General features: G+C 42.2%; 1 protein-coding gene across 4 annotated transcripts in view; it reads right to left on the bottom strand.

Annotated features, from left to right (window-relative positions):
- The window catches only part of ZBTB43 (zinc finger and BTB domain containing 43), a 22,341-nt gene extending 15,862 nt beyond the window's left edge, over positions 1 to 6,479 (bottom strand). Inside the window, exons 1-2 of one of the 4 annotated variants that reach the window (XM_042914096.1) lie at positions 6,359 to 6,479; positions 2,959 to 3,082 (exon numbers count right to left, since the gene is read on the bottom strand). The gene's annotated coding sequence lies outside the window, so the exon portion shown is untranslated. The other 3 variants (XM_042914094.1, XM_042914097.1, XM_042914095.1) reach the window with 3 other exon arrangements.
- Positions 6,480 to 13,473: the final 6,994 nt, after the last annotated feature.

The following is a 13,473-nucleotide window of genomic DNA, read 5'->3' as shown; positions in this document are numbered from 1 at the left end:
GATGAAAATTCTAAAATTAGATGTCCCACAATCTAATTTTAGAATGGGTTTATACAACCCACTGAATGCACTAAAAAACTTTTTTTTGACGTTCATTTATTTTTGAGAGAGGGAGAGAGTGGGGAATGGGCAGAGAGGGAGGGAGACAGAGGATCTGAAGCAGGCTCTGCATGGACAGCACAAGGCCCAATGCAAGGCTCGAACCCACAAACCACAAGATCATGACCTGAGCAGAAGTCGTACGCTCAACAGACTGATCCACCCAGGTGCCCCTACTAAAAAACTTTTAATTGTACATGAATCATGTTTCAGTAAAGCTGTTTAAGAAATAAAGTAATGCAAGGTAAACTAGTTACCTATACCGACTCTGAAGTTTCCAAACTGGATAACTAGGAAAATGTTGTAATTAGTAGGAATAATAACAGCATCTACTATTTATTAAATGTGTGCTTTGTACCAGAGTCTGTGCAAAAGGACTGTATGTATTCTATCTCATCAATCCTCATAACGATCCACTGGATAGGTAGTTTTTATCTTACTGTACCGAATAGGAAATAGACACAGGGTGCCTGGGTGTCTCAGTAGGTTAAGCTCAGATCCAACTATGGCTCAGATCATGACCTCACAGTTTGTGAGTTCAAGCCCCACATCGGGCTCTCTGCTGTCAGCGCAGAGCCTGCTTCAGATCCTGTTCCCCTCTCTCTCTGCCCCTCTCTTGCACGCGCATGCACTCTCTCAAAAATAAACATTAAAAAAAAAGAAGAGTAGGATACAGACAAAGAGGCTAAACTACTTGCTTAACTAGTAAGTGGTGAAGTTGGAATTAAATTCAAAACACTTGCTCAGGCCTAATATAACCTGTGATGATAGTGTGGAAAGTAAAGGTGAATACTACTTTCACAAATAAACAACTGAAATCGTCTATAACATATGATGCATTCCTAAACCCCAGAGCAAATTATTCACCATCCTCAGACTTAATAAGGTACTGCAATTTTATTTGTCATCTTACACACAGTGTTTTGTTTTGTTTTTTTTTTTTTTTTAAACTAATAGTAACAGTTCTAAAACATACACACCTATCTCAGTTCATTCCCTCCATAGTTCATGGATGCTCTCTGGCTTTTTTTTTTTTTTTTTTTTTTAATGTTCATTTATTTTTGAGAGAGACAGGGAGACAGAGTGCAAGTGGGGGAGGGGCAGAGAGCGAGGGAGACACAGAATCAGAAGCAGGCTCCAGGCTCTGAGCTGTCAGCACTGAGCCTGACGCTGGGCTTGAACTCGCAAACTGTGAGATCTTTGACCTGAGCCAAAGTCGGATGCTTAACCAACTGAGCCACGCAGGCTTTTTTAAAAGCAGAAGACAATGGGAAAATATTGAAGAAATCACCAAACTCTAGATGACCTCCGCGATCTCTTTCAATTTTGATGAGTTTAATGTATTTCTTATACAACTAAAGAACAGCGTATCAAATTTTACGCATTATTTAAACACAATTACATATCTTAAAACACAGATAACAATAGGGAAGCAGACCCATTGGTCTTAAAGCCCTCCAAAGATTTCTTAATTAGACCATAAAGGTAATTTGCATACTTACTGTAGAGAGCACGTTTAAACACAGTAAATACTACTTCAGTAAACCTAAAGATTGGCACAAATACACAAAAATACCAAAACCCCATGCCTACCAAAGTTCTTTCTTTATATTAGCCAGATGCTTTGCAGTTCAAAGGGCAAGCTATGTAAACCTGGGTCTTGCAACTGCGATACTCCTGAATCATTACACTTATTTTAAAGATGAGTGAACTAGGGGCACCTGGCTGGCTCAGCTGGAAGAGCATGTGATTCTTGATCTCAGGTTCATGAGTTTGAACCCCGTGCTGGGTGTAGAGATTAGTTAAAAAAAAAAAAAAAAAAATCAAATCTTGGGGTGCCTAGATGGCTCAGTTAGTTGAGCATCCAACTCTTGATTTTGGCTCAGGCTCAGACTGTGATCCTGAGGTCACGGGATCGAGCCCCACCCTGGGCTCTGAGCTGAGCGTGGAGCCTGCTTGGGATTCTCTCTCTGGGCCCTTCCCTTCTCATGCTCTCTCTCTCTAATAAATAAAATGAAAAAATAAAATAAATCTCAGGAGTGTCTGGGTGGCTCAGTCAGGTTAAGCATCTGGCTCTTAATTTGGCTCAGGTCATGATCTCATGGTTCGTGGGAGCAAGCCTTGTGTCGGGCTCTGTGCTGACAGCATGGAGCCTGTTTGGGATTCTGTCTCTCTCTCTCTCTCTCTCTCTCTCTCTCTCTGCCCCTCCCCAACTGACTCATGCACAAGTTCATTCTCTCAAAATAAAAAAATTTAAGAAATTAAATCTTAAAAAAAAAAAAAAAAAAAAAAAAGATGAGTAAACTAAACTCTGGAAGGTTAAAAGACTTGCCCAAGGTTATATATCTCAAAAGTGGTAGGTCAGAATTCAGATTTAAAGTTTAATTTAGGGGTGCCTGGGTGGCTCAGTCGGTTAAGCATCAGACTTCGGCCTGCGTCATGATCTTGGATTTCATGGGTTTGAGCAATGCATCGGGCTCTGTGCCCAAAGAGTGGAGCCTGCTTTGGATTCTGTGCCTCCCTCTCTCTCTGCCCCTCCCCCGCTTGCATTCTGTCTCTCTTTTCCTCAAAAATAGACAAACATTAAAAAAATTTTTTTTAAAGTTTAATTTAAATCTAATATTTTTCTAAGTTAAAAAAAAAAGTCCCTGAGAAGTTTCTCTGAAGTGAGATGCTGTACTGGTACAATGTAGAGCAGGGACTGGCCTTAAAATGTGCAACAGTTCCTGCTCAGAAGTATGAGAACCTATGGTCTAGAACAATTAAACACAAATACGTCTTCATTTTTGCTGAAAAATAAACCATTTTAGTAAATAATTTTAAAAACCTGTATTTTTAGAAAGTTTATAGCTTACCTACCTAATGCAAAGGTGTTATCCTGGAAAAAAGCCCCTTATGCCATGGCCATCACAAAGCAGTATGGATGAATGAGGAAGAGGAACCCATTTCTCAGTTTTGCTTCAAATTAGAATCACACTGACTTCTGAAAGAAAAAAATCACGTTGAAAATGTAAAAGAGATGACATTCAGCATATACATGTGCCTTGCTAATAAATACTACATGTGTAGTATTTATTTCTGAGCAGCAGAAAGAAAACTGGTATCTTGGGTTATATTAACTTCTAGTCTGTACTATCTTAGCTTCTGCCTTGTACTTAAAATGGACTTAATTTTGAAATAATTTTAGATTTACAGAAAAGTTACATAAATGCCGAGAGTTCTGTACACCCCTAAATCTCTCACCCAGTTTTAATAACCGTCTTACATTACCATGGTACTTTGGTTAAAAATAGAAAACCAACATGGATCAGTGTCTATGTAATTTTACAAAATTAAAATATCCTTTGGAAAAGTGTTTTCAGTCTTCAGACCATTGCCAATCAGCACCCCTATAGGTTCTCCTAATTGGAACACTTTAGCCAAAGAACTTAGTTAAAATCTATTTTAGGATTTTTTAAAAATAAGCTACCTACTTTATGGACTTTGAATCTTGTCTCCCTTTAATTTTAAGACACAGCTGAATGTTTTACTTAAAAAAAAAAAGCCAAAAGCAAATACTCCATTGTAGCAAACTCTCTGAGATTCAAAAGAGAAGGTATTGTTCTAACCACAAACCCCACTTATCGGTCATCCTGCCATTACGTTACAATATAGCCAAGGAAATGGTTTTAAATGCACTCTCATATTCATTAGCACTGGGGTAAGAAGCTCAAATCGAGAAAAACAGAAGGCAGACACAGCACTGGGTTTTAGGATAATGATTAGCTACATACCAACAAAACAAAACAAAACAAAATAAAAAAGGAAAGTCTTCTCGACATGTTGCAAATAAGACAAAAATCTTTCCAACCATAAGTGTAGATAAAGTAAAAAGGAAAAGTTCATGAAAATAATACACAGCACATTCAACGGATTTTAAGAGGCATATTTCAAAATTTCTGCAATCAGGATGTGATGGTCAAGTGGAAATTTTAATACTTGTCACTGCCTGAGACCCTCATCAATGTTTCTGATGGCACAAAGGACACTGTGGGAAAGTATGGACCCATCTCTGAACTTACAAGTATTCAAGAGTATGAATGTTAAAAGTTTAACACTTTCACCAATTTATTTCACTTATTTTTTAAAATTTAGGCATTAGAATGGTATCATGTAAAAATGTCTAAATAAATCTAAAAATGTTTTCAAAAAGAATTTTCATAAGCCTAAGTGATTACAAAAGCACATGCCATAGCTTAATTGGCGGTGTTTTCTCCTCAATCCATGGTATCCTAGGATTCTATACAGTAGTAATTCAGCTGCTACATCTCACAAGAAAGCCTGATAAACTACCATAGCAGACAAAATAGCTTAAATAAGAACATAATACAAAGCCCCCCCCCCCCATCAGAAAAGACACAGGAAATGACACATAATTTTGTGTTATCATAACAGGGCTGTTTTTCCAACCCTAACGGTTTTCTTCATGTGAAAAGTAAAGTCTTCCTGAAATTCCCTATTTATGCAGATTCCTGCACTGAATCCGAGGATTATGGAGGGAGGAGAGCTAGAGTGGTAATCTGCCTCAAGTAAAAAACTTGAGGGAAGATTTTAACTGAATTATTTTGACCGAAGTCCTTTTCTAAGGACATTAGCTCTGACAAGAGCAGGCATCAACAAACAACTTAATGTTCCTAAGAGCTACAAAATAAATTTTTAAAAGCACATTTTCAAAGAGCTGGCTAGTACCGAGCTTCTCCAATGAGCAAGGGTTTTTTCCTCCCTGTACTGTGATGAAATATACTTAGTATAAAATTTGCTATTTTAAAGTGTCCAATTAGTAGAATTAAACACATTCACGATGTTGTGCGCAACCATCACCACTATCCATTTCCAGAACCTTTTCATCATCCCAAACTAAACCTCTGTATCCCTTAAACAATAACTCTCCATTCCCTCCTCTACCAGCTCCTGGTAAACTGCATTCTACCTTCTGTCTGCCTCTATGAATTTGCCTATTTTGGACAAAGTATAAGTGGACTCATACAGTATTTGTTCTTCTGGGTCTGGCTTATTTCTCCAGGGAGTACCTTAGTAAAGCAAAGAATGAACCAAATTATTAGGTTTCTTATAATCTAACTGTACATACTGACACAATTTCTGCACTAAGCATACAGCTCTCCTAGAAATCCTGCTACTGTTCCATGAGCCCCCAGGGACACAAGATCTCAGACGGACCCTTCCTTAGCCTGTAGACAGGCCTAGTTAAGCAGCTGTAATTCAAAGAGGAGGCTCCTGGGAGCTGTGGAGGCCATCCTGGGGTACGTGGAGGGATCGAAGGGAATTCAGGAGCTGTGCAGGCCTAAAATGCCATGGGTAGGAAAAGGCAAGGATTTATCAAGGTACGCTGGCCCTGAGATGGTCTCTGGTCTGCCTGCTTCTGCACCGGACACTTAGGTTGGGCGACACCTGTCAGAGTTGAGGCCAGACTGCAGTCTAGTCACTGAGAATGTCACCAGGGCAAGAAGCTTCACAGGGTCATGAGTCACCTTGCATGGCTCAGAGGTCCGGGCAGGCCTGCCCTGCCCCGCCCAGACAAACCCAGTTAGGAGAGGCAACAAACAAGAGAGAAAGACACAAAACTGGCACCAACACGGACGGCCAAAGAGCAGAGCTGACGGGCAGGCCATGAATGAGAGGAAGGGCTGAGAGGGAAACACAGGGTGAAAAACCACATAAGCAAGGTGGAGGCAGAAATAAAGACAGGGTCCAGATAGAGACGGGCTCGAGAGAGACAAACTGGAAAGAAACACAAAGTTGACAGGGGCCCAGTTGAGATGCAAAAAGGGCAGGTGACAACAGGTGACAGAGACCGCAAGCGAGGGGAAACACTACTTAGAAGTAAACAGAGACAGATACTAGCAAAGTCTGGGCACAACCTTTCTCCTGGCTTTGGCTCGAACCCGAGGCCGCCGCGCCGCACCCACACGGCGCCCCCGAAAGGCCAGCGGACGAACCCGAGCGGGATCTCCAAGCGCTCTGGCCCGCCAAGGTCCGCCACCGCGGGGTGACCTTGGGCGAGACGCTGCCTCGGGGGCCTTGGTGTCGCGGTCGGCGCACCGGACTGGCTGGAGGCGGCCCGGGGCTCCGGGACTCCAACCGCCCGAGCGCGGCTAAAGCATCCCGGTCGGCGGAATGGGCCTGCCGGCCGGGGGCGCGCGCGCCGGGTCCTGCAGAGAAGCCCTTAAACCTCTCTGGCCTCCCCCCTCCCCTTCGCTACCTGCTGTCTCAACTCCGCAGTACCTGCTAAGGGCTCCGCACTCGCATAACCCACCCGCGGGACACTTTCCGCCACCGGCTTCAGGCCCGTTCAAGCCGTCGCCGCCGCGACCGACTCAGCCTGCGCCTCCCGCCCCCGGAAATGCTTCCCGGTTCCGCCCCGGGACTGCCAGTGCTTCCGGGGGTGCGTCAGAGAGAAGGCGGTGTGCGCATGCGGGACTCGCTTTTGGGGCGGGGCGTCAGGAGAGGGCGCCCTTGTAGCCAGCGACTACGCAGTGTAACTAGTAGCAGGTTAATCTGCTTCACGGACGATGAGTGAGGCCACTACTGTGAGTTAGGAAGCTGATTCCAAGTCCTAAACCCTTTACAAACTTTCTCTCTCTCATGTTACCTAGCAGAGATCGTATCAAATCTTTTTTGCCTCCACAATGCCTTTGTCACGTAGTGGATGCTCAGTAAATCTACAACGAATGGAACAGTTCCCTCTGTGTGGCAGGCGCTGAGCTGGGTACCCTCCCCAACCCTCAGGAAAAAGGCTCATTTTGTTCAGGTACCAGAGGAAATCTTTTGATCTCTGGGAGGTAGATCTTCACCCCTGCTAGAAGGAATGACTCATAATCAGTCCAAACTATTAATGGTAATCTCATTCTCATTGTTAGCCAGTGGTTAAACTAGCCATAGTCATGTGACCAGCTTCTGGCACGTAGTACTTTTTTTTTTTTTTTTTTTTAAACAAAATCCACTAGGACTTTTAGTTAAGTATGCCCCTTAAGTGCTTTGCCACTTTTATTTTCTTCCTGTCTCTTAGCAGATCTTAAGGTTGGAAGTTCAGTCCCAATCATGTGCCTATGATGTAAAAAGCAAATGCTAAGGCTGGCAAAGTGAAAAGATGGAAAGAGCCTAGGTCTCATATGACATTAAGCTACAGTCATAACTTAACTCTGGATGTTCTGTTTTATGAGCCTAATGCATTTCTTACTTAGACTTTATTTTTAGCAATGTTGTAGACTCTTCAAATAGAGCAGCTACAATTTATATTAAAAAACTAAGAGAAATATTGAAAAGCACCCTTTTCAAAACATAGATAAGCTTGTGAAAAAGTCAGGAAAATCATCTGAGGCTAGGGAGAAGCAGAAACACAAGCCTAGGAAGTTAGAGTTGATGTTCAGAAGTTTTGTACAGATGGGGCCCCTGGGTGGCTCAGTCTCTTAAGCATCTGGCTCTTGATTTCTGCTCCGGTTGTGATCTCATGGTTGGTGGGATTGAGCCCCACGTTGATCTCTGCGCTGACAGTGTGGAGCCTGCTTGGGATTCTCTTTCCCTCTTTCTCTGACCCTCCCCTGCTCACGTGTGCTCTCTCTCTCTCTCAAAGAAATAAACTTAAAAAAATTATTAGAAACTTTGAACAGACATAGTCTGCATCGGTTCTGATGAGTTAGCATGTGTGCTATACTGATGAGTATTTTGAAAATCGTCTCTGGAGGTAGGTAAACAATGATGCTGCTACAAGCCATAGGGACATCTATGGGTCCAGGCAAGATGAGAGCCAAATTGGAACATCAGGTTGGGACCCAAGAAGGAATATCTCTTTAAGGGAAGGATAAACTGAAGAAAAAGAAAATCTGCCCTGCTGCGATAGGCAACAAGAAAAGTTGTCTCTCTGCCTTGGCTCTGGATGGAGAGGTAATGCATTTTACTCAAATGGCCATCACATGGCCACAATGTTTGCATGGTCCAAAATCCCACAGGCTGGACGCTTTAGTTTAAAATGGGCCTGTGTTGATAGTACCTATGGTATTTGGCTGAAACAAACACCTGACCTCTCTGGAAGAACTCACTATCAACCCAAAGAGGCCAGGTAGTCTTCCAAATGAATATGAACTCATAATCAATGACCACAAAACCCATAAGGAAATAAGCAGAGAAGTCCAGTACAGAGGAAGATCTTGTTTGGGGGGGGGGGGGGTTGTTTGTTTTAATATTTTATTTTTTTAAGTTATCCCTGCACCCAACATGGGGCTCAAACTCACATACTCTACTGACTGAGCCAGCCATGCGTCCCAAAGGCAGATCTGTTTTAAATGTATAGCTCGTTGGAAGGGTTAAGCACCAAATTAGATACAGCTGAAGAGAAGTTTGTGAACTGAAAGAGAGATTTGAAGAAAACAACCCAAAAGGCATCCCAGAGAGATAAAGAAATGGAAAAGAGTGAGAACGTCCATCATAAGCTTGTCACTTCTGTTAGGTGATTATAATGTGAGTATGAGCAAGGCAATTGTGAAATAATGATTGAGAACATTCCAGAATTGATGAAAGATAAGAATCCTCAGGAAATGCAATGAATCCCCAAGTAGGATAAAGACGTAAAAACTGAGATCCATTCTGCTGAAACTGCAGAACACGCCAGCACAAGAAATGATTTTAGAAGTAGGAAAGTCCTATAATCTACCATGTAATGACAGTGATGCCAACTCCTGATTGTTCAATGACAATAACAGGAGCAGTGATGATAAGAAGAGCATGAAATAATATCATTAATGAAATAATCGCCTTAATGTGATGAGAGAAAATAATTGTCTACCTAGAATTGTATACTTAGTCTCTCAGGGATGAAAGCACAGCACTATTCAGATCAACAAAAACGAAGCGTTTCTACCAACAGAACTTAAGGAACTTCTAGAAGATATATTTCAGGAAGAAATTAAATGATCCCAGGAAGGCAATCTGAGGAACAATAAAGATTGGTGAGCAAAATGGGGCGCCTGGCTGGCTCAGACGGTTGAGCGTCCGACTTCAGCTCAGGTCATGATCTCACGACTCGTGAGTTAGAGCCCCACGTCGGGCTCTGTGCTGATGGCTCGGAACCTGGAGCCTGCTTCAGATTCTGTGTCTCCCTCTCTCTCTCTGCCCCTCCCCAGTTTGCACTCTGTCTCTCCCACTCTCAAAAATAAATAAACGTTAAAAAAAAATTAAAAAAAAAAAGATTGGTGAGTAAAGAAGACGCAAACATGAGTAAATATGAACAAGTATCAGGGCAAGAAACAAGTACAACTTATAATTTGTGGGGTTCAAAAAGGCGAAACAAATAATGGAATGATTGTATATAAAGTGTAAGAGTGTTATGAAGCATGCCTTGGTTGTCTGTTGCATAACTAACAGCCACAAAACCTGGGAGGGATACAACTATATTTGTTTACTGCTCACACATCTGGTGTCAGCTGGGGGTGGATTAAGAAGCACTGCTGAGCTTGGTTGGACTTGCTTTTACATGTCTGGGATCAGCTGATCTAGAATGGTCTTGGCTGGGGGCCTTTACTCTGTTCTGTGTGTCTCACTCGCCAGCCAGGCTGACAGGATAAGTTCTCATGGCAATGGCAGGGACACAAAAGAGAGCAATGGAAATACACAAGCACATTTTCAAAACTCTTTTTACATCTAATTGGCCAAAGCAAGGCACATCACTGAGTTCAATATTATAGTAGGAGGGAGGTATGAAGGATCATCGCAAAGGGTTTGCATACAGGGAAAGCAAAGCATTGTGGTCAATGGTTCAATTAATCGAAATCTGTGCACTGTCCATAAAAATACTGATTAACATTAGACTTTTAATTAAATATGAACATTAAAATTGGGGGCTTACCATTGAAAGAATAAAAATAGAGTTATGGACCAAACCGGAAGAAGAAAAAAAATTTTATTATTTTTTTAAATGTTTATTTTTGAGAGAGAAAGGAGGGGGGGAAGGGGCAGTGAGAGAGGGGGACAGAGGATCTGAAGCGGGCTCTGTGCTGAGAGCAGAGAGCCTGACTCAGAGCTCGAACTCATAAACTGTGAGATCATATCCTGACCTGAAGTTGGATGCTTCACCGGCTGAGTCACCCATGCACCCCGAAAAAAAAAAACATTTTAAAAAGAAGGCAAACAAGAAAGGAAGGAAGGTAAAAAAGGCAGAAATGAAAGAACATAAAACAAAGTACAAAATAAAGTGGAAAAAATTCCAACGTATCAGTAATCGCAATAAATACATTAAAAAAACCCCTAAGCCTTCTAATTAAAAGAGATTCTAACACCAGTTTTTTTTAAATCAAGCTATATACTGTTTAAAATACAAAGATGGAAAATTTGAAGTAAAAGAATGGTAGAAGAGATTCCATGCTGGATCTGTTGGCTATATAACTTCGGACAAAATAGACCTTAAGGCAAAGAGCATTGCCAAAAATAGTGTGGTGGCTTGCATTATTGTTTTCAATAATTTATAGCCCGTCCCCATAAGAGGCCTGTATTTTCCACCCCATGGACTCAGGCTTTGTGACTGAAACAGGAATGAAAGTTTTTTTCTTTTTTTTATGTTTATTTATTTTGAGAGAGAGAGAGAGCACAAGTGGGGAGGGGCAGAAAGAGAGGGAGAGAGAGAATCCTAAGCAGGCTCCGTGCTGTCAATATAGAGCCTGAAGCAAGGCTCGTTCTCACAACCTTGAGATTATGACCTGAGCCGAAATCAGGAGTCCAACCGTCAACTGACTGAGCCACCCAGGCGCCCCCTGAATGGAAGTTATGTGTGCATTCCTGAGCAGAGCTTTAAGAACCATCGTTCCTTCCCTTTGCCACAAGATTATGTCCCAAGAGTATACTGCGGCCTGGGTCCTTGAATGAAGATAACACAGAATGAAGAATGGGTAGTACTACAATAACCCACAAAGGACATATAACATGAGTGAGAAATTAACCCTTATTGTTCTAAGGCACTGACGTGTTGAAGTTAGGTGTGGTCATGTAACTTTCTTTGACTAATGCGATATGAAAAGTGTCCCTTCTCAGGCGGGTGGTTTAAAAGCAGTATCTTTAAGAGCACTATCTTGCTATATTGTAGCCTAACTTAGCAAAAGATGACTAGTGAAATTAGGTTATTTTATAATTAAAAGGCTTCAGCTTGCCAGAAGTACATAATAATTCTAAATCGTATCCATACAATATTAGAGCTTCAAAGAATAGTATAGAGTAAAAATTGATAGTAGTAGGAAAAGAAATTGACAAATTCACCATCATAGTGGAGATTGTGGAATTCATTAGTGCTGTCTATCAAATATTTGCAGTCTTTCTGCTGCGTGCATGGTAAACCTTGAACATAGGTATGGCCATGTGACTTTCTCTCACCAGCGAGAAAGGAATTGCAATGACACGTGTCACTTCCAGGTGGAAGCTTAAGAACCAGGGCATGATCTCCCTCTTCTATTTTTCTCCCTGCCGTGGGGACCAGCAATGCTCTGGAAGGTGACTGCCTCATCAAAATATGTCCTAAAGGGGTGACTGGATGGCTCAGTTGGTTAAGTGTCTGACTTCGGCTCAGGTCATGATCTCACGATTCGTAGCTTCGAGCCCCACATTGGACTCTGTGCTGACAGCTCAGAGCCTGGAGCCTGCTTCAGATTCTGTGTCTCCCTCTCTCTCTGCCCCACCCCTTCTCACACTCTCTCTCTCTCAAAAATAAATAAAATATTAAAGAAAAAAATGTGTGTCTTTAAAAACAACAACAACAACAACAACAAAATATGTCCTAGAGTAAAGATAGCATGAAGCAGAGTGTAACCAGAGATAAAAATAGAGAGCACTGAAGAGATATGTTTTGGAAGCTATAAGCTTCTAAAACTTTGGAGGTGGGTATTTACTATTTTAGCACAATCTATGTTATCATGACTAGGGCAGATAGATCTTTCCTTTTTTTTAAAATTAAACAATTTTTAAATGCTTATTTATTTTTGAGAGAGATAGAGGCAGAGTGCGAGCAGGGGAGGGGCAGAGAGAGAGGGAGACACAGAATCAGAAGCATGGTCCAGGCTCTGAGCTGTCAGCACAGAGCCCGACGCGGGGCTCAAACTCACGAACCATGAGATCATAACCTGAGCCAATCAGATGTTCAACCGACTGAGCCACCCAGGAGCCCCTAGATCTTCGCATCTTTTAATGAAGGTACAATTTACGGTTAAATTTACCCCTTTGGAGTATAGTCTTATGATTTTTGACAAATGCATACCATAATGTAACTACCACCATGATTAAGATGTAGAAGAGATCCAGTTACTGGAGAAATTCCCTAATGCCCTTTGGTAGCCAACTCCTCAGCCCTGGCAACCACTGAAGTTTTCTGTCCCTATACTTTTGCCTTTTCCAGAATGGAATCGTATATGATATAGTATGTAGCCTTTTTTTTAAAAAAGGGCATTGTTTATTTTTGAGATAGAGAGCTTCAGCGGGGGAGGGGCAGAGAGCGAAGGGGACAAAAGATCCAAAGCAGGCTCCGTGCTGACAACATCAAGCCCGATGCAGGGCTCGAACTCACGAACCCCAATATCATGACTTGAGCCGATGTCAGACACTCAACCGACTGAGCTACCCAGGAGTGCCTAGTATATAGCCTTTTTAACCTTCACTTAGCATAATGCATTTGAGATTAATCCATGTTGCTGTGGCTTTGGTAGTTTATTCCTTTTTATTGCTAAGTGGTATTCCATTATATGGATGTACCACAGTTTGTTGAGTGTATCTCTTTCTTGCGGTAGGACCTTTTTACATGTATCTAGTAGCAGTAAAGCCCTATGTTCCACCTTTTGCCTCTAGATGTCTTCCCCCAACTCTAAAAGTCCTTTAGGCAAATTTGCTGCTATTCGCCTCATCGTGTACAACCGTTTTATAAGCTGTCTCTCACTACTTAACACGGGGTGCCTTTTCTGGTCTCCTACAAGAGTTTCCCCACCATTTTCCAGGCCTCTGTAAGTGTTTCCTTGCTACTTATTTCCGGCTCCAAACCCAATGCCACAGAGTTGAGGCTTTTGTGATGGCAACCCATCCCCCGCCCCTACTTCCAGAGCTAATGACTGTATTGGTTGGCTATTATTGCAAAACAACTCGCCCCAAAACTCAGGGGTTTAAAACAACAATCATTTATCCTCACTCATGTGTCTGCAGGTCAGCTCTGGGGTGGCTCACTTGAGCTGGGCTCAACTGGGCAACTCTGCTTCAAGCTGGCGGTCCATCTGGGCCTGGCTCCTCATTATAGGTTGGGCTCAGGTCGGCCCGTGTATTTTCATTCTGCGCCTGGCTGAAGGGACAGTAGCTACC

The sequence above is a fragment of the Panthera leo genome, chromosome D4 (assembly GCF_018350215.1).
Source record: "Panthera leo isolate Ple1 chromosome D4, P.leo_Ple1_pat1.1, whole genome shotgun sequence".
NCBI lineage: Eukaryota > Metazoa > Chordata > Mammalia > Carnivora > Felidae > Panthera > Panthera leo.
This window is presented reverse-complemented; position numbering and strand designations above follow the sequence as displayed.